Source organism: Ambystoma mexicanum, chromosome 12 (assembly GCF_040938575.1).
Source record: "Ambystoma mexicanum isolate Mex_15411 chromosome 12, UKY_AmexF1_1, whole genome shotgun sequence".
Lineage (NCBI taxonomy): Eukaryota > Metazoa > Chordata > Amphibia > Caudata > Ambystomatidae > Ambystoma > Ambystoma mexicanum.
In genome coordinates, this window is record NC_090936.1 from 280,572,904 (window position 1) to 280,594,611 (window position 21,708).

Here is a 21,708-nt window from a genome sequence, read left to right on the forward strand (position 1 = left end):
AGCTAAGCTGTGCTCTGGTATGACAGAGGAGATAATGTTGTGGTCTGTCCAGAGATATGGTAGATTGGAGGTGATTGTGATGTTACAGTTTGTGCCAGCGAGCCAATTCAGGATACAGCCCTTGACGTGAGTGCGGTTGTGAATATGTTCCTTAGCTTATTAGAATTGGCTAAGGAAACGGCGCTTGGATCCGAGTTATCATTGAAGCCCATGTTAAAGTCGGCCCTGATGATAGTTTTTGACGATAGTTTGGCACCGACGGACAAAAGTTGTAGAATCTCGTCTTCAAAGCCAAGTGGAGGTCCAGGTGCCCGGTAAACCAAATGGATAGGTACTGTGGCGGTATGGGAACAAGTGAGCTTGACAGAAAGGACTTCTCCTGACAGAGTGGTAGCATTACTGATTTCTCTTAGGTAGAGGGAATATTTGGCTATGACGGCAACGCCTCCCTCTCTAAAGTCTACTCTACCCTTTCGATAGATGACATACTTTGGTGGAACCGCTATGGAGAGGGCTGGGCCAGATCCGTTGTGCAGCCACGACTCAGACTCTGAGTTGGCTAACAGGTCAAGGTCATTGGAGATGATTAGGTCAGTGATATCAAGTGAATGTGCTGTGAGGGATCTAGCGTTAACTAATGCTCCTTTTAGAGTTCACTTTGGTATAGTGGTAATGGGATTAGAATATTTTTCATTACAGGCAGTATGTTTATTGTGGAGGATATTAGTAAGGGGACTTTTAGGAGCTGACCATCGTGGTTTGGGCGGGTTTTTGTTTTGATGGTCATTTTTTAAGACTTTATAATAACTTTGGATTGGGTCCGCTATAGAGCTAATATTGATAGCAAGGATGAGGAATGGGCCCACGGGGACAAGCAGCTTAGTGGAAAAGTGGGCTGAGAGGCGAGCACAGGGGTTGGTCAAAATGTTAGTGGGGAGAAAGGTGGCACGAGGGCATGGTGCTCGCTGCATAGATAGAATATGGCTGTTGATGGTGGGCAAGAAGCTAGGTATTGCATGGCATGAGGTAGGTCCAACATGGCATGAGGTAGATGTTTGGGTCCATGATAGGGCAGAGACATTAGGAGGCTTGGGAAGGTGCATGTTCTCAAGCGCTTGTTTCTTAAGGCAAGAGGTACCGTTGTGCTTGACGCTGCAGAGATATTTGCAGATCTGTAGTCCGTCAGCTCTCAAACGCTTGTTTCTACAGGGAGAAGTGGTGGTGCCTGGAGGCGGTATATTTTGCCAAAACCAGGGCCAATGTTGGCTGAGCAACCAAGTAAAGGCTTTACAGATGAAGGGGGGCTGTGTTGGCAGTTCGGTTAGCTGTGGTGTGGGTGTTTAGGAGTGAATCTGCAGGAAGTGTGTGTGCTCTCAAATGAGTGTTGCGAACCTGAAGGAACTGGCCTGTGCTCTTCATGTTCCCATGGAGGCACGAAGCGGCCATTGCATTATATTGACAAGTAAAATTGGTACGCCGGATCAGCGCAGGAGAAAACATAGGAGGGAGAACCACGCATGCTGGGTAAGTGCGCACTCTGAGGCGCTTCTTGCGTGTAGAAATGTGTGGAGCATAATAGAGTCAAGGGCTTAAGAATGAAGGCGAGGCGGGTGGCACTATTAGCCCAACAGAGACATGAAGCTGTTTGTGTTTTGGCGGGCACAGAGATTGTCATAGGCAGAGTGGACATGTGTGCATAGGTAGATTGTGGGAAAACGGGAGAGACTCTGGGCGGGAGGGATGTTGAAGGAGTAACCAGAGAGTGACAAGGCAGGGTAGCGGGCATGGAAACAGTATGTTTTGAAAGGCATGTAGGCACTGTAAGGAAGGCATGATATCAAACAGTGAAGACAGACAAGTGATTACAGTTCAAGGGTGTTTATTGAACTTCAATGGGTTGGTTAAACACCTATCTAACCTAAATCTGAGGATGGGAGCAAGCTACAACCAAACACTAATGACACAGTACTAGTCGAGTCTCTTTCAAAATAAAAGGGCCTATTGCCAATACTTACTTCTAAACACAAAAGAAATAATATGTCAGGACGGTTGAGGAGTTGGCTTCCCTTCCCCGCGTTTTCAGTACATGGCAAGGCAGTATGTTCGAGCTTCGCACACACTCTGGCTTCTCTGCCACAAGGATACAGTTCAAAGCAGGGCCTTCTGCCAAAGCCTCTTTTCCAATAACAGTCTCTCACTGCAGAGGGCCTGTTGTAACAAATCAACATCAAAGTTCCATTCTTATCAGGATTTTCACATGCACAAGTTCTCATTTCCAGTGTTCCTCATGGGTCTCCCTCCTTCAGGCTTGGACCCCCTTTTTACCACAATGTTAAAACTTGGTCTCCCACGTTGGGGCTCGGGCCATGGATCTCCCTCGTTCGGGCTCAGATCCTTTTAGTACAGTATTCACATTTGGTCTCCCTCGTTCAGGCTCGGACCATGTAATCTTACTTTCTATGGTTCCTCTTAATTTAAAACTAGAAGGCTTTCGAATGTGCGATGGGTTTTGCTTAAACCGTTGCAGGACCACTTCGATTCACTTCACACAAATCTTCTACTTTCGTTTCTGCCACTTCTTGGCGGGATACAGAGACCTTCAATTGAGCACATTCACAGTGCCGGACCACTATGTCAACGGTATTGTATCTTTCCTTTTCAAGTTCAAACATTCATCAGCAGATCGGCTTTACTACAATGTTTTACAATGTTTGTTTTATTGCTCGTTATACAATGTTGTCACTTGCAACCTTGACTACAACACAGACCGGTCTTGCATCGGTCTCACTAAGTCACCGGCTGTGTTGATCTCTTTGGCGCTTCTTTGTTCTTGGAGCCAAGGACGATACCACAGCGGCTGCTGCTCCTCCCCACCTTGGTCCGTTACGTGGGAGGGCCTCAAGTATCTCTGACACAGGATGCAGGATTATTCAGTTTGGTTTCCTGGCCTTATGTTTTCTGACTGAAAGGATTCTTGAAAGTAACGGTTTATTGCTAAAAAGATCAAGGGTATTTCTCTCCTTGCGCACTCTTCTTGGTTTGTCGTCTTTCTGCCATCGTTCAGTTGCCGACTCATTCATGTGCTTTGCCTCGCTCAGAGTTTGCTCTCGTGCTCCGCCTTTTATCTGTGTGGGGAAGTTTAATGGAAGTTAGGTATGAGTGATTGTCAGTAATTGTCCGACTTCACCTGACCATATTAACGGGACATGTCAGGTACACTGCTCGGGTGTGAGTCTGTTTTCTCCCAGAGCGGGCTGTACATGTGAAAGGGTTTGTGAAGGGAAGGGGGTGGGGGGTAAAGTTCCCATATATCATAACTGGTAAAATGGGATAATGGTTTTACAGGGGAGGGCTACCGTGTCTCGCTATCCGGCGTCCCACACCTACTCCCACTCCCTGAGGTCCCTTCACCCAGGTAATCCTCCTGCACAGTCCACTTCCAGGGTCTGGCTCCAAAAGGAGATGGCCGTGCCCGCCACCTGAGAGAGAGATTTGAGGGGACAATCGGATGAGACACCTTCTGGTTTCTCACAGCACATATACCCTTGGTGATGTCCTTCCATAGCCAGACTGGAGAAGTGGAAACAGGTTTTATTAGCAGGCGTTTGTAGGGGCCAGCATTGCCTACCGGCTCCCAGGCACAACTTGCATATTAGATAAAGCTACCCAATCAGGGGTGGTCTGAGGCGGGCCAAGCACCCAAGGCAGTTTGTGTGGGTCGGCCATCGTCGCTGGGTCGGACATTTTTAAATGGCTGTGACTCAAAACATTGCAGTTCTTGATGATATTAACTGGAAGTATCTCGCACAGCTCAACTGGGCTTTTTTCATTATTCAGATCAGGAAGCAATGTGTGCAGCCCAGCAGTGCTTTTCATGCCGTTAGTGCAAAGCCCAACTTGGCCTATCTTACATTGCGGTTAAGCTGCTGGAACACTGATTTTTTTTACGAGCAGGGTGGTCAGGCTGGTGCTCCGTAGACACATTGCCACCCACAATGGGCCAGAGGGGGAAGTGGAAACAGGCCTTATTAGTGGGCATTTGTAGAGGGCCGGCATCACCTGCCAGCTCGTATTTATGAATCGAGGTTGTTCCAGAGACGGGCGGCAACAACTGGAAATACCCAGAGAAAACCTGCTATACTACAGAGACAGCAGAGATAGAGAACAAATACTATCAGCAATCATCCAGCACTAACAAGTGAAAAGGACCTCCAGCCTATATTTAGCAGAGATGATGGGCGGAGAGACATACTCAAAAAGGCTCCGCTAATTGCATACAGGCAACTGAGAAAGCTAGCACAGCCTCGGACAACGATTACATGTCTACTAGATCAAGAACAAAGAAGTCCCGGAACATACCCATGCAATGTCAGGAGATGCAAAACATTCCAACACATCTGCAACGATCTGCTATAACAGACCCACAGAAATGAACAATACAGATTTAAGGAACAGACAACTGCAGATCATCCAATGTTGTATACCTCATCATTCAAGGGAAGTAAATAGGTGAGACGTGAAAGGATGAACCTACAAAGATGCACCCTCTCGAAGCACAAAACAGAAACACTAGTGGGTCGACATTTTACAAAAGTTTGGCACACGTTTCAGGATGATGGTTTTAAAAGCACACCTCAAAAGTACCACACCCAGAAGGAAGTGGGAGCTCAAGTACATAAATATGTCTAAGCGAAAAGGTAGCGGTCTGAACATAGCGGTCTGAACATAGATCTAGGTTTCATGGCACACTGTGGCCAACTTTAAGCATAGGTCCAACAATGCAATCCTATCAAAGTCAAAAGACAGCCCTGCGGTAGCATTGCTCTCCAACCCTGTAATGAGTGAGGGCACTGGACACCAACAACAGAAACTAGGGCCTTCTAAGCTCAAACGGTTTTCACCCATTACCTAGCATGAGACACAATGTGATACAAGTGGATATTGCACAGTTCTAAAAAGGGTAACATTATTTGCATTTTCCAGAATACACGCAACTCAAGAAATCCATGTGAAGCTTGAGGCATACAGAGGTAGAAGACTGTGCCATTTAAAACTTGAGCATATTTTCTAATATCACACTATATACCAGCTAGGAAACCTTAGCGTCTACACGGAAATCTCAACAGTGCCCTGACACTATAGAGGCGGCACAACACATGTTTAGACTGTGTGAGGAAAATACAATACTGGCCATGCACTCCAATTACGTGTTTTTAAAGGTTTTGCTTCAATCGTCTTTTCAAATAACATCATTTTAGGAAATGAAAAGGGCCCCCTTAAGACTGTGCCCAAATTTGAACACACATTTCATTTAAGAGTTCCATGTGAACAAGATTTATTTTTTCAAAATGCAACACTCATCTGAAAATGTGGAAAACAATAACAGAAACGTTACGACATTTCTGGGACCCACTTTAAGACCAGGAATTTGTATGGTCTTTTATAGACAGCAATTCCAGACCTGAACTCCATGCATGCGGTTCCTTTAGCCAATGAAGTTTAAAATGTTTTTTTCTTTGCTTTGAGAATATGAACTGTCCGTGGGAATTTCTTTACCAATCACTTCACTCTGCACCATCGGATGAAGAAGTCTGTCGAACATTGAAAGCTAATGAATTGTAATAACTCTGCGTAGCACTTTCACATATCCCCACAAAAGGTATCAAAACCTGCATCTTGTGGGGCTTCAAAACTGGACTGACAGAGCGCCGTTTTTTTTGTTGCAAAATCCTTTATTAATAATTTTCCTTCAGTGCAAATAAAGAAGGAATTAATGGGCTACATGGGGCACCTTGAGATCTATGCATGTGCCGTTCCCATTTATTCTAAAATAAATATACTGCATGTACACTTTAGCTTCAGAGAAAATAATTCCTTCAGGCACATTTGATTGGGGCTTCACGACGGTCTGGGTGAATTACTTCCAATGACACTTTTTTTAAACGAACTACAAAAATACCACTTGCCCAGTAGTGGGATATGGCCAATGGTATTTCAGAAATACTTTTTTATAAAGCGCCTAATACTGTACCTGAGTTCGGTTTCTAAGCGCGGATCCGGATTCAAACCTCTGCTGCTCTACGTGGTCTTGCTTCCAAGAACAGCGCCTTGCCGCTGTGCTATCCTCTGTTCACTAAGGTTATTAATAGAATACAGTGGTGGTTCACACCATTGCAGTCAAAAATCTTGGATAGCTGTGGATCGATTACTAGAGGTTAGGGGGAAATCATCCACTCTCTGCTTCAGAGATGGGTGAGCCAAGCAGGACTCTGGCCCATACCAGCCAAGTGGCTACCTTAAGATCAATTAGAGTCGCAAGCCGATGGCCGCCAAACCACAGCCGAGACCCATCTGCACCACAAAAAACACGTTGCCATGGGTGTCCACTTGTGATTTTCACTACGGTGACAGAACCCAAACTTGATTTTTGCTACAGGGGCAGAAATTCCCACAACGAGAACTGCACATTTTACAGCACAACTAGCAGCAGTAACTATAAGAAAGCTATAGCATTTACAGGCAGGTCTAATAATATAACATCTCATCAACTGTCCCATGAGCTGTCCTTGCAGTCTTCCCTATTTCTCCCACGCCCGCGAACAACTGTGGCATATCAGCCCTCCTCCAATCAAGGCTGAGGTCACATTGAAGCAGCACTTGCTAACTATGCAAGTTGCCCGCTAACACTCTAAGTCTTAGTCCAGCCAGAGAAGAGCCAGAGGTCCTGCCACCCCCAAGTGATTTCGAAGAGCAGGTCATTGAATGCAGATTCGTTTTTATTGGTTTATGGTTGCAGAATCTACACAGGGGTAAAAGGACACTCCTGCCCCACTGTTCAAGGAGAAGGGGGCAAGTGTCCCATGTACTCCATGCCTATAAAGGTGGCCATCCTGATGGACATGGCACCTGCCATGCATCCTGTTCTGCTTCCCAGCACAGAGGTTCGCTGCTGGGAACAGGAGGGGTCATACAATCTTCACAGCCCCCATGTACTTCCAGAGTTGTCATGAGAAGGATCTTGGTGGGCAAATCATTTGATCTCACACTCCCCTATCTGGTAAAATATAGGGAAGCTAGATGTGGATTTTGTGTTGTTGAGGAGATTGCGGGGATATGACGTAAAGGATGTGGAGAGGTAGGCTCTGTTGGGAATAGTGCAGTGGGAAAACCAGGCATCAGACTTTTGCTGCGTGGTAGATGGGCATGCAAGGTATCAGTGATGCCTCTCCTCACATCTCTGACGTCTCTAAGTCGTCAAACTATCAACTGCACCTCCTCAAAAGTATTCTTCCTTTTATCACTTTCCCCCAGAAGCTCACCGTCTCCAGAGCCCTTTTCCTCTCTAGGCTGAACTATTGCAACAGCCTCTTCCTAAATCTTCCTGCCTCTAATCTTTGACCTTTACAACTTATCCAGAACAGACTGTGAGACTTGTCCTTGGCCTCAAGCCCAGGGATCGTATCGCTCCAGCTCTGAAATCTCTTCGCTGGCTCTAACTCCAACTTTCTGTTCCAAAACATCTTCCTTCTTGAGCTCTCTGCTCATCCACCTCAAACTCTCTGAGGGTCAGACGCTTCTCCAAGCAGGGAGTTGGGGGCAGATCTCTCTCCTCGACTAGGGCTGGTCTCTAGAACAGCCTCCCTTCCTCTCTCAGACTTGAGCAGAGCCACCTCCGGAAGCAACTGAAGACCTTCCTTTTTGCTTCTGCATGCTCTCTTCCTCTCCCCTGCTGATGCACCCAACTGCTCTGCACACCTGGTCACCCTCTGAACTCGGGCCCAGGCCGCGGCATGTCCAGTTGTCCTTGTACTGCCTACGGGCTCCCCAGCACTTTAGGGTCTGTAACTGCGACCCTACCGTCCCTTCTCTCTGCACTTATGAGCTACCCGCTGACTGCACTTGTGAGTTAACTGCACTTCACCCTTACCCTCCCCCCGACACTTCTCTCCTTCCCTCTTCCCCACACTTGCGCGATCTGAACGATACAAGGCCTAGTAAGATCGTTATTTTGCCCTCCCTTTGTATCCACCTCTTTGTCTTGTCGCGCCTAGAAACACTTGTGAACAGGCGGGTTATAAATGCCATATCATGCATTGTGACGGGATGTCAGGCAAGAGGCCAGGGATAGGTATTGGTCATGCACAGATTCCACTCAGAGCCAAACCAGAATCCCTACGCATGAATCACTAGTCTCATTAATGTATTTTGTTGTATCCTAATTCTCGCTCTTTATTTTGCACACCCTTTGAATCTCAGAACATTATGACGAGTTTATTGTTTCATGTGTGTAAAGTCATTTTGCGCTTTGTATTAAAATCAAGAAATATGGTTCAACAAATTATTATTCTGGGAAAGCTAGACTGAAAAATATTTTCGAGAAATGATGAAGTCTACTGTAACAGGCTCTAAAGAGTTGAGTGACTTGTTTTATGCAACACACGTAAAGATATAGTATCTATGTACAATATCCGGTTTCAGAGTTACACGTGTTCATTTCTATTACCGACTGCATGCAAATGATTCTCCAAAAGTTAAACAATACTTTCCCCTACATTTGTATTAAAGTGCTATCTGATGAGGTCTTACAGATGCAGTGTTCGCGCCCAGAGCTCAAATCTACAAAAGTGCTCGTTATGTAAACAAACTAAGGCGTGCTTCGAACCTAAAGAGGTAGCACATTTTTTACAATATACAGTCTCCCGACATTGTATTAACAAGAGGCACACTAAGCTGAAGCACTTCCTGTGGCGCAGGCATAGCTCTCAGCCATTTGTGTTGCAAGGGCGGGTGAAACGACCATTGGAATGAATGGGCGTGCAGGAGGCTTGGCGGGCGAGTCAAAAAGCGTGCGAGTTGAGAGCTATGCGCAGGGAGCATCGCGTATTATATGTAGTATTTAAAACGCATGTCCGTTTTATTAATACTATCTTGGGGCATAGCAATGTTGAAAAAAGGCGCTATAAAAATGACGAAATATCGAATCGAAAATCATTACACCTCAACCGGCTCACAGGTCACATAATGGAAGTACATTCACAAAAAATACAAAAATAAATTGCGCATTTCAACACCGGACAATTTAAGTTGTTTTACACTCTGCGGGACTTACGTGGAGGCTGGGCCATTATATGTAAAAGGTTAATATGCGACTAAAACGCACCATAGTTTCAGGTGTCTTACTAGCCGGATGGTTTGAGTGTGTTACGCTGTGCACCTGGCTTAGGGCGGGAGGGGTGCGGCACCCGTGCCAGACTTGGAGCGGTGTGAGGGTCTCGGGTTGCGCGAGAGCATGGAGGCGAGGGCAGGAGAGAAGTTAGGGCAGGGGGGGGGGGGGCTCGCGTATGGGTGGGGCGCTGCAAGGCAACGCTTGCACAACACCCTAATAAGAGTCAAAGAGACTCTTCTGATTAAGTATGGTCCACCCTGAACATTGTACAAACCGCATTGCAACGGATGAAGAGTTATAACGGGACGCTGCTCGCTGACCTTCAGACAAAAAAACAGGGTAAGACCGCTGAGCGTCCTTCTCACCAGATAAAAGTCCCTTCTCGAGAAAACTCGCAAGCACTGACCTGCAATGAGCAACGCTGGTCTTCGGGCAGCCGCTGGATCCTCTGCTGGTCTGAGGTACAGCGCGCGGGATGCAGTCTCTCACACAGTGCAGGGCGGGTGAGTCACTGCCGGGGACCGCATCCGACTCCCGCCAGAACAGCTGAAACCCCTCCCGGAGACGCTGTGTATAGCAACCAGCTGCTAAACACAGGGCCGGCAGTGAGTCACATCATGGGCACAGCGCTGGGCATCGGCGCCAGCGATTCCCGAGCGATGGCCAGGGAGAACCCGCCTACAGGGACTCTCAGGCCATGGCCTGGTTTATTCCTTACAAATATCACAGCTCCATGCAGGGTTAGTGGTCACTAAAGCGATATCGACCTTTCTCTCAGTGTCATTCAACGCACAAATGAAGGACAAGGTGGCAGGGCACGCTTAAGGAATTTTGGGGTGGCGCACAGACACCTGCGGGACCTCTCCCTAAAGAAACGAAGGGATCCGGAATCTCTGGTCACGCAATAAACAAGGTATTCCATGAAAGACTCCCTCCTTCTTACTAGAATCAGAACAAAAAGTAAGTGGTATTTCAAGGGTAACATTTAACATTAGCAGTTCGAGGCCAGGGCACTTGTGTTCCAGCAGAGGTACAGGGTGCTTTTTAACAGCAGCAATCAGGAAGGTATACCAGCTGTAGTATAAATGCGGGACACAGCTTGGTAGCTGCATGAACACGCATTGGCAACGCCAACAATTTTTACTTTTGTGTAAGCATGGGAAATTCATTTGCCAGGCATTGCTGCAGTGGTATTAACGGGCCATCAATGGTAGCATCTGCAAAATGGTGCAGGTACCTAGGCATATTATAGCATTGCCTAAAAAATGCCTAATACTAATCACAAGCCTAAACTGTTAGCTTTGCCAATGCTGGTTTTTAACCAAACTTATAGTGGTTATAAATCCTGGGTCTGAAGGCAGACCTGGTTAAGACATTTGTATTACACCAGTAGCATTTACAGCTACAATGTAGCCATTAACTCTCAGGTGACATGCACTACAGCAGAAAGTTTGATAAAGTTAGCTCAAAGAGATCCCAGGAGGATGTGCAGTGGGTGGTAATGGCCATTGAGATTAGCATAGCTGTGGGCAGCCAATGGGTAATTCACCAAACACCTACACACGTTTTGTCCCTCCAGACATGCCATTTCTCCCTAGCGGTACTGTAATGCAATATTAATAGCCAAAACTAAAATAGGACACGTACCACAGCATAGACACAGAACTCTGATTAGCAGCCTCACAGAAAGTGCTCAAGCATGGATAAGGAGACGGGTAGGTAACACATGGAAAAATATACATACAATAGAATAGATTGCAAATAAAGATTAAAAGCTACCAAGAAGGAGCACTATTCACGACTTAGATTGAGATTAAAAGGGAGATTATGTTTTCAAGTGATTTTCGGTTCTGGAACAAAGAAACAAATATGCTTTTGTGGTGTGCAACATATACATGGTCAGTATTATATTTGAAGCCATACTATAGCCAGTTAATCTATGAGTGAGGTTTATTGAAGAGTATTCACTCTTATGGGTTTACAATTATGAAATATTTAGGGACTGGCAAATGTGACAGGTTGAGTTGTACAGGAAAACACGCTTTAAAAAGTGAAGCTGGGATTTGAGCCCAATGTTCAATTAATGCACTTAACCAAACATTTCCGGTTCTCGTCGATTAGCAAGGTGCAATTATCTGTGAATGTTTGAGTTTCAGAAAGTAAACCAATACACTCTTTTATAGGCCTGACTTGGAAAGTACAAAAATCACATATTAACCGAACATTAAAAAAAAAATGAAGTGTAGAAGAATTCTATGCAAAAGGTGAATCATTTTAGCATACTTTTCTCCATTATCAAGGAACTAGTAGTACAGACCCAGCGTTGCTCCGATCTGTAGTTGACATGCCCGTGGGGGTCTGCTATAGCCATGTGGATTTTATATTGTGTCCTAACTTCCTATTTTTGAAAAATCGCAAAATCGTCAATCTCCCAAAAACGCCTATACTGATAGCAAAGGGCTGTACCCCGCTCCACACCTGTGCAGGGAGCAAGGGTGGGGTTGGTCAAAATTCAGTATCGCCAGTACACCCCAGACTGGTATGCCGACCTTGTGACCTAATTTCCTATTTTTGAATACGTCACAAAATCAGCAATCTCCCAAAATCGCCTATACTGATGGCACCGTGCCGGTCCCCACACTGTGCAGGGCGAATAGGTGGGGTTGGTCAGATTTCACGGTCGTCTGTACACCCCAGACTGGTATAGCGACCTTGGGTCACAATTTCCGCCCACCAACTGTTATGGGGCTGAAACCAACCCCGAGCATACAAACAAATGTTCCCAAATATATATATATATATATAAAAATACATATATTACATGGCCCACGGTAGTGGCCTTGCAGTTATGGTTAAGTTGCTGTTTCCATAGGAAGAGCACTTTTTGGGCGGCCTATAACTCCTCTCCCCCTGGACGAATCCTCACCAAACTTTGCAAGAAAAGTATATTGCCCACTCTGAATTTATTTGTTAAGTGTGGTGAGGTTTGGTTCAGGGGGGGCAAAGTTATAGGGGGGGCCCCAAAACATCTTTTTTTCCCATAGACTGAATGGGAGAAAAACTTTGCTCACGCCTACAGCCCAAACTGCTGCACAGATTTTCACCAAATTTGCAGCAGGGGCAGCGGCTTGGTCCCGAAAGCGTGCTTTTGTAAATTTGGTGAAAACCCATCCAGTAGTTTTTTAAAAACATGACCAAAAAGTATGTAAAAAATAAATAGTGATATCTATGTTCGGTCCGCTGACACTTTTCCCTGTTCGCTCTGCGGACAGTGTCCTGATTGGTTAAACGGCTTGTGTCATTTTTGGAAACGCCTGCCATCTTGTATCCGCGGAGTTCCACGGTCAGCGCAGTGTCAAATGGTGGGGAAATACAATTTTGGCAAGTGTGTTGGTCTGTAAGAGTGTTTGGGGATGGTAGGGGGGTAAGAGATGGTTCGAATATTGTATCTATTTAGGTGGTAGGCACCGCTGTTGTGTTCATTGTGTCCGCGGACAGTAGCGCTGTCCTTGATGTCCGCTATAGTCCCATATGGGAATGTCCTAAGGACAGTATACCTGTCCGTATTGTTCGCAGGCAAGTTGAAACTGTTTTAAGAACACACGCGGTGTCCGGGATGTCTACAAATAAATGAAAATGGAGGTGTCCTGTGGACACTATACCTGTCCGTACTGTTCGCAGGCAAGTAGAAACTGTTCTAAGGACACCCAAGGTGTCCGCGGACAATAAAAATGTGATGAGGCCTAGTTAAAAAATGTTGATTCTATGGGTGTGATCATAGTTAAAATTGTTTTATTCTATGGGTGTGATATGCTGCTGTGGTTGCCGCCAGGGCCTAGAGTCTTGGGTGCATGGCCTTCGGCCATGCACCCAAGACTCTAGGCCCTGGCGGCAACCACAGCAGCATATCACACCCATCGATCACACCCATAGAATCAAACATGGGTGTGATATGTTTTGGAGTTGTGGCCAGAGTGTACCCAAGACCGAAGTTATAAGTGCTGAAGTTATAAGCTACTATGGGAGTGATATGTTGTGATGGTTGTGGCAGGGTGCATGGGTGAAGGCTGTATACTCAATACTATAGGTCCTGACCACAACCACTGCACCATATCACAGCCATAGATCACACCTATAGATTCGATTATCTTTCAAATGGTTTCAATTATACTTACTGCATGATTTGTTGACATTCGATACATTTTTTTACATGAGTTTGGTACCTGGAGGAAGTATTCTTTTTCAAGTTCTGTGATAAAAGAAAAGAGCATGTTAGTGTATGTATTCTATAAAGACTTATTACATTTCATAATCGATATTTCAGCTTTTTTTTGGACCCTCATATTTGGTTTACAAACCAGTGTACTGTGCATTTTGCTCAGTTTCTGTGTTTGTTTTTGAAATCATTGGGTCTGTGGGGAAAAAAAAATCCTTGTCGGATTAAAAAAACCCTTTTTTGTTATGCTACAGTGTATTTGTTGGTTTCCTTTCAGTGTTTACTTCTTGTTTCTGGTTAATGTTCTATCTGTTGGATTGTTGCAGATTTCTGAAGCAGTTACATACCTGTTGGCGTATTCTAACGGTCTATTTTTTGTTACAATGTATTGGTATTGACTTATCTGTTTGGTTGTTGCAAATCTTTTGGCAGTTAGATACCTGTTGGCGTATTCTAACAGTTTATAGTTTTCTAAATGAAGTTTTGTTAATGTTTAAGTTCAGATTAGTTATTACATTTTGGCTTTAAAAAGATTAAATAAGCGTTTGTAAGATTTGCTTTAGAGTAATGCTTTAGAGTAATGGTACTATCATTACATTCAAACCATCCACATTTCTTTTTTATATATACAGTGTAGTGACCTGCATTGGTTGTGGCTCCTGCGTGGTAGATTATACCTATTGTTGTGAAGGTTTTTCTACCAAGTGATACTTGACCATGTGTGAATCCAGTCAGCTTGCAGTTGTTTTTGGCACCATCTGCACTGTAACGTAGAAGCATTAGTATTAAGTATTTACTATGTGTTTGTATTACGAAGGTGGAGCGATTATCTGAATTGCAGTTAGTACATAATCTGCCATGGTTTGCATGTTGTACAAGTTGCTGAAATGGAATGGATTCACAATTTGGTATGGATACATGCACAAAGCGCTCGTTAGGGATTTCTTTTTGTGTAACATTGTTGCAGAGTGTGCAGGTATGTTTCCACATGTATGAAATCTGCAAAATTTCATTTATAGGTATGTTTTTGTTTTCCAATACTTGTAGTAAGTACATTAGAAATTCTTGTGGATCTTCTTGTGCGTTTATAGTGAATTTTACCATTCCAGCACAGTAGTCCAATTTTTGTCTTATTCCGTGAACACTATACGTGTTGTCAGGATTGTTTTTTGCGTTTCTATGAAGGACTAACATTTGTAAACACAATTGGTCTGTACTGTGTAAGTAAATGTTGTCAACAATTGGTGGCAATTGAAATAGAATATTCATTGCTACATTTGCGTAACAACTTACACCAGTTACATTTGAAAATTTGAATGGACCAGGTAGTTCTGTGTCCAGGTCATTTTTTAAGAGTGTATGTTGCCTCTCTGAAGAAGTACCTAAGTTACTTTGACTAATAGGTTCTTCTTTACTTATGGTTAATAATGAAGTATTAGCTTCTTTTACTCTCTTTGGAGGATTTGCAGTCAGATTCTGTTGCATTTCTGTTTGAATTAGTTTTCTTTTACAACATTTTATTTTTTATGGAACAGGTTATGCTTTTAGATTGGGGTGTATAGTGAACGTAGCCTATTGTATTCTAGAATGCAAGGAATATCAGCGTTGTCTTTACTTGAATCAAAGTTGATTAGAAATAGACCTTCAAGTGTACGTAAGCGTGATAGTGCTACGTAGCTCATGCCTTCTTTAAAGACGGTTACCAATATATATCAATGCTTTGTCTAGGGTAAGACCTTGGGATTTATGAATGGTGTCTGCATATGCAAGAGTTAGAGAAAATTGTTCTCTACGTACATACATGTCTTTGAAGAGAAGGAACCGAGCTGTTGAGCGCTCTATCCTTTTTACTTCTGAAAGTTTGTCAAAGAGTATATTGACAAACTGAATGTTGTTGTCACGTGGGTATGTTTGAAAGCCAACAACTGTACCCAGTGCCACATTTAACTAGTCCTTGCTCCAAGTCCAGGTTTACGTTTAAGCATTACTCTACAGTTTAAGGATAATTTTACAGTTTAAGGATCATTTGAATATTTTTTCCAAGCCAGCTGTGTTGGAGATTGAATTTTATAAGGTATTTACTCTTGTTGCGGCTTGTTGACACATTGGTAGTGTACGTCCACTTTGTCTGTGGAGCAAATTTCAATTATTGGTTGCATTTCTTTTTTTAACATTGTTTCATTGAATTTGGAACAGCTTGCAAGAGTGCATGGATGCGACAGGTTTTTAATATTGTTTGTGCTTCTTGAGATAGTACACCAACTGTAATACTTTTTAAAATGTTGGCGTAGGTGAGGACTGTAGATTGGCGCATGTTTTCTGTTAATTCTTTGTATTGGAAATGTTGCCAAAGGTTGACATTTCCTGTGCTGCCAATAGTTTTATGGCAGAATTTGTGCCCTAAGGTTTTAAAAATAGGTTCACCCTTCACTGGTGTCAATTGGAGAAGATCTCCGAAAACAATGTGTTTTCCTCCAAAGAGTTCTTCGTAGTTTGTTTTAAGTACTTCTTGCAATCTGAGATGAATCAAAGCCCACATTAGGTTGGAGACCATGCTCACTTCATCTATTAGTAGCATTTTCATTTGTTTTAACATACTGCGTAGTTCCATTGCAGCTTTTGTAGAAAGTTTGTAATAATCTAATTTGTTTTGGTGTTCTACTAAAAGGAGTAGCAATCGGTGTAAAGTGACAACACCTATGTTGTAGGCAGCTAAACCTGTGGGGGCAGTTACAACAGCTGACAGTTTGTTGTTTGTCAATTGTTGAAGGAACTTGCTGATGATTTTGATTAAGAATGTTTTGCCTGAACCAGCTTCACCACTGACGTGTAGTAGTATAGGTTTGTAATTTTGGCAGGTACATTCTTTATTTTCATGTTGTACACCATGTGCAATTTCTTTTGTTACTTCTTCAAAAATGGTGCGCTGCTCTTTGTTTAGTTTTGATTGTAGTGCGGTTAAGTCTTCTGTATCTTCTTCTTAGTGACACATGGTGTTTTCTACTTCTGTCATAGCTGATTCTGCCTTATTTGCTATTAGTGGCTGTTTCAGTGGTTCTTGGCTTCCTGTTACAGAAAGTTGACTACGGTCGGGAGTGTCCTTATCTAGTTGGGCCTGGAGTTCTTCTTCATGTTGCTGTTCATTTTGTAACATTGTTTTGTACTGCATAAAGTTCACATCGGTGATGGTGCTTTCATTTGCTTTGAAAGCATCTTCGTAGCAGTCAAAGTTATCTAGTAACTCTTCTTTTCTCCATGGTTCAAAAAGTTGTAGGAGGGACATGTAATATAGTTCTTTCTGTTGAGGAGTTTTTAATGACAATTTGATATGATTAATTAAACTTGGTTTGGTAAGTTTTACTAAGCTGCTTTCACAATCTGTCACTGTATATATACCTTTGCTTTCATCGGGTTTTATATTATTTTTCTATGCAAAGTTTTGGGCTATGTGGTAAAGACACATGTTTTCCAAAGTGGTACTCCTGTTCGGGTAGTATGTGTCTAGTAAATTGTTTTGCAAAATGTCTTGGCTGTTAGGATAATTTTTTGGTATGTTGTCATATGATTTGAGAACTCTTTTTCTAGATTTAGCAGGACCAAGACTTAGCCATACTATGTTGTCTGATTTTCCATACAAAGCAGTACCGGTTAAATAATCTGCAGCTTCGTAGGTGCCACATTTTCTATGAGAAAGCATTTTTATGCCTAAGCTGTACAATTTCTGAGATAGTTTTTTGTCTGATGATAGGTCATTCCAGAGGTCTTGAGGCTCTGTTTTTTCTGCTTTTGTTAAGTATGCTGTAACATATCGTGCAACTGCAGTGGAATTGTCTGCAATGTACTGCACATCTAAGTTTGCATTCCATAAGTGGGCAATGATTGCATTGTAATCATTGATATATTTTGATTCTTCTGTTCTTTTAATGTAATACGTGGTCTTAGACATAGTGTTAAAGGTAAATCACCTAACTAAAGACATGAAGTTGTTTACTTCACCTGTTTCTGTAACTGGTCTAGGGAAACCAAACCGGCATTTGGTGTAGTATTTCCCTTTCTTTTTGTATTTGCGAGAATATTGGCCACATTTGTGTGTTTGAAATTGTACAATTTGTGCATGAAGGCCACTATTTGTCGTTTGTGAAGGGATTTCACAAATGACATATTTTTGGATGAACTGCAAAACAGTGGCATCACTGTCCTGACCAAATTTAGGAGCATCTTTAATCCATAAAAGCATGTGGATATGTGGTGCTCCTCTGGCTTGATATTCTTTTCTCCAAAAGAAGTGTTCCACTTCTCAGAGTAGAGGAACAGTTTTATTACAAATAAGGTGTAGCATAGCAATGAAACGATGATGGACATATCTTGAAACATTAACAGGATCTAGAGAACAAAGTTCTCCAGGTGTTAGTATATCTATAGAACATTTTAGTGATGTGAGTTTTTACTCAAATGCGCCAATTTATACCATTTTGGTTCATTGCGGTGAGTGTTTGGAAATTATTAAAGGTGAAAGAATAAAGAATCTTGAGTTTGTTGATGCTGATATGTTATTTTTTATAAACAATTCCACATGTTCCCATCACATGAATGATTCCATTATCCAAGTATTTATTTAACATTCGGTACTTGACAATTCAAAGAGCAAATATGCATATCCCAACCTCTCTCAACACGTGTTTCCCCATTGCTAATTACAATGGTTCTTCAGGAGAGCAAACTTTGGTCTGTTGATAGTTTTGTAAAAAAAAAAAAGAAAAGAACTTTAAAACGAAAAAGAAATAGAAACCATTTTAACAATTGCATTTTGCCAAAATAAAATCTCAAAGGTAAGGAATACATTGTTTCTTAACTCACCCCAATTAGTTCCTCCATAGACACTTTTGGTAGTGCATTCACTTTAACCATGTTAATTTGGCTTTTCTATCATTTTTTATCCATCAATTGTATTTTTAGAAACGGATATTTTGTTTTCCAACTCTCTGCTAATAATGTTTTGTGAATTCTGTAGGGATAGAGAAGGATTTCTTAATAATTGTTAAAGTATCACTTATTCTTTTTCTGAAAATGGCTTTGGAAATATTTTTTAAAAGTTACCATTACAAAACCCCATGGGGAATAGCTAATTTAACTTACCTGTTTTTCCTGTTTGTCTTCTTAAGAAACGTTATTTTGGTCCTGGAGTCTAGCAGAGTGCTGCTGGAGATTTTCGCAGCAACTCTGTTCAAGCGCTGTTTTTATGCTACCGTGTGAGCCGCGATGACGTCATCACGTCGCGCGTCACGTTATAACGCAATACGCGATGACATCATCGCTTAGATTACATTTTGATTTTGCCGGCCATTTTTGATTTTAGGTTCGTAGCAATCTATTTATGTAGAAGGGGTTCCTAATTTATTTATAAAGACTATGAATCAATGGATCAATTTTGTATACTGTTTTATGGCGGTTTATTGCCAGCTAACTCAATTTTCTATAATTTATTCGTGTTGGGCAACATTATTATTAAGTTATTTCTTTTTACTCTATTTATTGTATTTTTAGTACTAACTTTTATTTGCAAAATAAACAATTACATTTAGCTGGGTGTCCTTTTGATAGATCGAATATCAAGAAAAACAATATTGAAATCATAACCAATTATACATCTCTGTGTCACAGTTTAGACCATTAGAACATGTGTCCATAATACAAATCCATTTGCTTTCCTGTTTTCTCAAAATGTCTTCTTTGTTACCTCCTCTTGGAGGTATAGAGATTTTTTCCAAGCCAAATATTTTTAAATCTGTAGTGTCCATCATTGGATGAATTTCTATTATATGGGCTGATATGGGGATCTTAGGTCTTTGTTTTGGACAGCTCTCAAATGTAAAGCTCTCATAAATTCAAATTACCTTGAATTTATGTATTGTGCTTCCAATGTACAATTTTTTACAAACAAATTCTAGTCCATAAAATACAAAGGTTGAATTACAATTGAAAAGTTGGTTGATTTGCTTCGTTCGTCCATTTGGTAATGTGATATCCTTTTTTCCTGTAATCAAAAATGGGCATAATTTACAATGTCCACACTTTTGAGTGCCTCTTGTGAGTGGTTGAAAGAATATTTTCCTTTTGTCTGGTAATGGTTTGAGGAAGCTGGGAATGATGAGGTTTCTAATGGTTGGAGCTTTCATATAACATATCCTTGGTGTTTCATCCAAATGATTTCTCAAACTTGAGTCTGTTAGGATAATATTCCAGTTTTCCAATAGTATCTTTTTGGTCTTCTTTGATTCTGTACTGTACGTTGTGATGAATTGAATCTTTCGTATGTCATTTATTTCTTTCGGTTTATCAATTAGTAGAGATTCTCTGGAAATGTTTTCTGCCTTTTTTTTGCGGTTTTAATATTATTTGCACCATAGCCTCTTTTTCTGAATTTTGTAAAAGTAATCTTCAAATTTTCTTGGAAGATAGAAGTGGTGCTGCAATTGCGTTTGATTCTAAGAATCTCCCCATATGGTATATTTTGTACTGTGTGTCTTGGATGATAAGATGTTGCATAGAGGAGACTATTCCCTGCTGATGGTTTTGTATACAATTTAGTTTGAATCTGTGAATTCTCAACAAAGAGGTCCAGATCTAAAAATTCTATCAGAGAGATGTATAATTGGTTATGGTTTCAATATTGTTTTTCTTGATACATGTTCTAATGGTCCAAACTGTAACACAGGAATATATAATTGGTTATGATTTTTATATTGTTAATCTTGATATTCGATCTATCAAAAGGACACCCAGCTAAATTTAATTGTTTATTTTGCAAATAAAAGTTAGTACTAAAAATACAATAGAGTAAAAAGAAATAACTTAATAATAATGTTGCCCAACACGAATAAATGATAGAAAATTGAGTTAGCTGGCAATAAACTGCCATAAAACAGTATACAAAATTGATCCATTGATTCATAGTCTTTATAAATAAATTAGGAACCCCTTCTACATAAATAGATTGCTACGAACCTAAAATCAAAAATGGCCGCCGAAACGTAATCTACGCGATGACGTCATCGTGTATTGCGCTATAACGTGACGCGCGACGTGATGACATCATCGCGGCTCACACCGTAGCATAAAAACAGCGCTTGAACACAGAGTTGCTGCGAAAGCCTCCAGCAGCACTCTGCTAGACTCCAGGACCAAAATAATGTTTCTTAAGAAGACAAACACCAGGAAAAACAGGTAATTTAAATTAGCTATTCCCCATGGGGTTTTTGTAATGGTAACTTTTCAAAAAATATTTCCAAAGCCATTTTCAGAAAAAGAATTAGTGACACTTTAACAATTATTAAGAAATCCTTCTCTATCCCTACAGAATTCACAAAACATTATTAGCAGAGAGTTGGAAAACAAAATATCAGTTTCTAAAAATACAATTGATGGATAAAAAATGATAGAAAAGCCAAATTAACATGGTTAAAGTGAATGCACTACCAAAGTGTCTATGGAGGAACTAATTGGGGCGAGTTAAGAAACAATGTATTATTCCTTACCTTTGAGATTTTATTTTGGCAAAAAGCAATTGCTAAAATGGGTTCTATTTCTTTTTCGTTTTAAAGTTCTTTTCTTTTTTTTACAAAAGTATCAACAGACCAAAGTTTGCTCTCCTGAAGAACCATTGTAATTAGCAATGGGGAAACACGTGTTGCGAGAGATTGGGATATGCATTTTTGCTCTTTGAATTGTCAAGTACCGAATGTTAAATAAATACTTGGATAATGGAATCATTCATGTGATGGGAACACGTGGAATTGTTAATAAAAAATAACATATCAGCATCAACAAACTCAAGATTTGATTATCTTTATTCTTTCACCTTTAATAATTTCCAAACACTCACCGCAATGAACCAAAATGGTATAAATTGGCGCATTTGAAGAAAAACTCACATCACTAAAACGTTCTATTGCTTCTGTGTAGCAGCCACACAAGGATATGAGAAAAACTCATGCAGACAACATTTGAATATTGATGTAAACTTTTTATGTCAAAAAAATAGCTGTCGCCAGGGAATTTTCTTGATTTTTTATTGGTTGCAAACTATTTTACAACGTTAGTATATCTATGTTTGTTTTGTTTTTGTTTGATATGCGTAGGAAATCATGTAAATCTTCCCATGCATATTCTGCACAACTTAATGTAACAAACCAAGTATGTGGTCCAAGGTTTCTGATCATACAACATACATCTCCGTGACGTTGGAACCAGTATTCTTTTGTACCACGCATGTTTGCAAATAGATTTGTAATACTTGATTGTAAAACCTCATCTTTTTCTTGCACTT

General features: G+C 41.4%; 1 protein-coding gene across 7 annotated transcripts in view; it reads right to left on the minus strand.

Moving 5' to 3' along the window:
- The window catches only part of RECQL (RecQ like helicase), a 730,526-nt gene that overhangs the window by 442,010 nt on the left and 266,808 nt on the right, over positions 1 to 21,708 (minus strand). For 4 of the 7 annotated variants that reach the window (XM_069628434.1, XM_069628432.1, XM_069628433.1 and 1 more), the window contains exon 1: positions 9,573 to 9,714. The exons of the other annotated variants lie outside the window; for them this stretch is intronic. The gene's annotated coding sequence lies outside the window, so the exon portion shown is untranslated. Of the gene's footprint in view, positions 1 to 9,572; positions 9,715 to 21,708 lie in introns of those variants that run through there. 7 annotated transcript variants of the gene reach the window in all.